Source organism: Silene latifolia, chromosome 7 (assembly GCF_048544455.1).
Source record: "Silene latifolia isolate original U9 population chromosome 7, ASM4854445v1, whole genome shotgun sequence".
In the NCBI taxonomy this organism is placed as follows: domain Eukaryota; kingdom Viridiplantae; phylum Streptophyta; class Magnoliopsida; order Caryophyllales; family Caryophyllaceae; genus Silene; species Silene latifolia.
Window position 1 is genome coordinate 105,570,641 of NC_133532.1, and position 3,969 is coordinate 105,574,609.

The window sequence follows — 3,969 nt, forward strand, 5'->3', positions numbered from 1 at the left end:
ATTGTCTTTGTGAGCGTGTAGTAGAAACGGGACAGCATTTATTCTTTTCTTTGTGAGTTTTGGGTGTTATGCAAAGTGTATACTTACTTATCTCTCTGGTTGGTTCGTCGGAGGCATTTGTCCCTTATGCGTGGGATTTAACTTGTGGTGGATACAATCAAGTATTATGTTAGTATAGTATTAGATGGTATATGCAGGATCTATCAAGTATTCTAGTGAATATGTTATTAGTCATTTAGTTGGGTGCTAATCTGCTTATTTAGTAGATCTCCGTTTGTAATAGTTGACTTTAATCAATGGAATTGATTAGTTCTCTTGAAGTTGTGAAATTTAACGTGGATGATTTATAAAGCGTCTGATTCGCAAAATTAGACCTGAGATTCACAAAAGAATGTCTGAGATTCAAAAAAAAAAGGACGATATTCACAAACAGATGGATTCACAAAATAAGTCGATAAAATGAGACCTGAGATTTACAAAAGAATAAGAATGTCTGAGATTCAAAAAAAAAAGACGATATTCACAAAACAAGTCGATTCACAATATTAGACCTCGGATTTATATATTGTCATTCACACGGTAAGATTCATGAAATAATATTTAAATTGTGTCGTTCACAAAATAAGACCGTTTAGCCAGTTGACCGTTCCTTTCTAATAAGATTACGAATCTTCCTAATAACCGCGAAAATTAGACCCAGGATTCACAAATTAATACCAACAAATAAGATTTCCAGGTCTTTTGTACATATTAAGATTTAAGATTCATAAAACAACCTCTTACATTCACAACAGAACCTCTCAGATTCACAAAAATAAGATAAACAAATAAATATGTTGCCAAACTAAAAGACTGCTCCAGGATTCACAAATTAAGATATGTGATTCACATAACAAGACCCAGGATTCACAAATTAAGACCTGGGATTCTTTTTGGATTAAACCGTCATTTACATATTTCAAACATTTCACCTGTGTTAATTATTTACCACACATACACATTTCTAGACATTTCTACACATCGTGGCAAGTGCCATGAATGTTGTTATTTACAACGTTTCACACAAAACATTCATTCATTCTCTTTATTTAAAACGTTTCACACCAAACACATTTCAACTCTATCCATTGCATCTGATGCATCTCTTTGTTTCATCAATCGGTTTGTTTCTATATAAATAGGTTTTGTTTCACATCTCTTTGTTTCATTCTCTTTGTTTCATTCTCTTTATTTAACCCTCCATACCCGTCTATCCCGAAACTTCAAACTTAATCCATAGTAAATTCCCTCTAAAACCATTATGTCTTCTAATAATTCATCCGATGCATCGTATGAATCTGATGGCTATGAATCTGATGGCTATAAATCTGATGGCTATGAATCTGATGCATCCTTTGATTGAGAAAGTTTTGGACGCCGTTCGAAATATCGTACGTCAAACCTATGATGTGCATTCTTCATAATTTGCCAAGCACAAGAGATGGGTTTGGAAAGGAAACTCTCTCATATGATCTTAACAGATTAGTAGAAATTATTCGGGGTGCTGGATTGAATTTAGTTCAAGCTATCCACCCGCTATTCGCCAATGGGACGTTCAAGGGACATGCAATGATCGAGTTTGGAGGGGGAGATGAACGCAATTGCTTCCTTCAAGCGCGCAAACTGGAGCGCGCTTTTTATAATAATGAAGCTTCGAGGTGGTGGTTTGAAAACGTTAAACCTCCGTCCGGACCATATTTATGGGTTGCTAATAGAGATGATTTAGGACTGGTCGCATATTTGTATGCGAAGGGGCCTTCCTTTGAGTTCGGGACAATTCCGCTTGCATGGGGAGAACGACCGGTGGATTGGGTTGAAGGTGATAATGATGTTTTCAGTAATATTCGTTTTGAAATCCGCAACTACTTTCCGGATTATTAATTTGTACTGTACTTTTTTTTTATAATGTTGGTTATATTTTATTAACTTCAAAGATGGTGATTTGGTTGAAGGTGATAATGATCATTTTACTTTTATTCTATGTATTCATATCCTATGTATTCAATTAGAAAAAGGTCATGACGAGTTGCGGATTTCAAAACAATCCGAAAAGGTAATATGAGGCACTTACAGAATAGAAGATGTACTTAGGCATTTTCTATTTAGAGTCCCTATCTTGTTTGAAGGTAATAAATGTTAATAAATGTGATTTATATATTGTCATTCACACGGTAAGATTCATGAAATAATGTTTAAATTGTGTCATTCACAAAATAAGACCGCTTAGCCAGTTGTCCGTTCCTTTCTAATAAGATTACGTATCTTCCTAATAATCGCGAAAATTAGACCCAAGGATTCACAAATTAATACCAACAAATAAGATTTCCAGGTCTTTTGTACATATTAAGATTTAAGATTCATAAAACAACCTCTTACATTCACAACAGAACCTCTCAGATTCACAAAAATAAGATAAACAAATAAGATGTCCATATTTTTGGAAACGAATAAATAATATGTTGCCAAACTAAAAGTCTGCTCCTTTCAACATTGTCAGTGTCTTCTTCAATCATCATATCTATTTCTCAAGGCTTAAGAAGACTCTTTCCTTCATTATTCATCCTCATCCCCTTCCTCTTCTACTTCTTCGTCCGCTAGCTCTCCCTACGCAAAAGACACAGCTGGAATTAGAAAGATGTTTACAAACATTAAATGTACAATAATAAAAGTGAGGAATTATATCAGGTACTACATACAATCAGTCTCATTTCTGTGATTCACAAATAAAGATATGTGATTCACATAACAAGACCCAGGATTCACAAATTAAGACCTGGGATTCACAAAGCAACCTTTGGGATTCTCAAAATAAGATAAACAGATAAATAAAATACTTGATTAATATCAGATGTAGTTGCGTAGATGAATGCAAACCTGGTTCACTGGAGGAAGGTCTGCAAAATCATATGGACAATTCCTTTTGTCGTGGTTGCCCTTGCGCTTACAGTTAGCACACAACCTTTTTGCTTTTTCCGCCTTCTTGATTGCCTTATTTTTCTTGCTCACCAACCGTTTACCACAGCCTTTGTTCCTAGACACATTAGGCGGTAAGATGTTGGTTTCTTCTGGAACCTTGCAGCCCAGAGAGAAGCTCAATCTGTTGTTGTTTTGTCAACGGTTGAGTGTTTCCCTCTAGTTTTGTCCTGAATTCCTTGATTAACTTGGCAAACTCTCTCACATCCGACTCTTCTTTCCTTTTGAGCATACCAACAGTTAACTGAATCTCAGACCACACCACAGACATTCCAATCTGTTTTGTACTGGTATTGTTGTATTTCTCTAACAGATTCCCATTCCAATCATAAACGTCACTTTTGAGTGCATTCTTGCTCCACCTTTGCAAAATATATTTATCAGGTATGTCCTTAAACTTTCCCGAACAAACCCAAATGATGTGACTGCATAAAATACCTCTCCTTTCAAACAGTTTACATGTGCACCTTACATCATTCGTGCTTCTACCTGCACTCAACTGCAAATTTTAGTCCTTTCTTTGCATCCTCAACTAACGACACTTCAAAGTTCGTCACAGGATCTGGCGGAGTGTATCCAACCAAACTGCAGGTATTTATTGAAAGCTTCACCTGGTTTTGGAACTCGTAGAACATCGCATGGGTATAGCTTCTCACTGCTTGTGTCTCCCATTTTGACCCATACAAGTGTTTTGGATTGAATTCGCATTCTCCTCTTCACGGAGCTTGAGCAGTGCATTTGGTGGTCGGTGGCGCTTTCATAGCGCACCAAGAACTCGTTAATGTCCCGTATTTATTTTCAAACCGCTTAAAGAAACTATTAGCACTCTCTGACCTTTGTGTAGTTCGTAGTAAACCGCCCATTGGCACATTTATGAAATAAGCGGGTATCCATGTGTGTCTATCAGCGAACTTCCCATTCAACCACGTATTGTCTTCCAAGGAGAAATCGTTCATG

The 3,969-nt window shown here is 36.4% G+C and overlaps 1 long non-coding RNA gene across 1 annotated transcript; it reads right to left on the reverse strand.

The window, feature by feature from the left end:
* Positions 1-2,334: 2,334 nt before the first annotated feature.
* Positions 2,335-3,531, reverse strand: LOC141591211 (uncharacterized). Its single transcript, XR_012520737.1, has 2 exons — positions 2,914-3,531; positions 2,335-2,643 (listed from the first exon to the last, which is right to left on the reverse strand). It is a non-coding gene; the product is annotated as an uncharacterized LOC141591211 (long non-coding RNA).
* Positions 3,532-3,969: the final 438 nt, after the last annotated feature.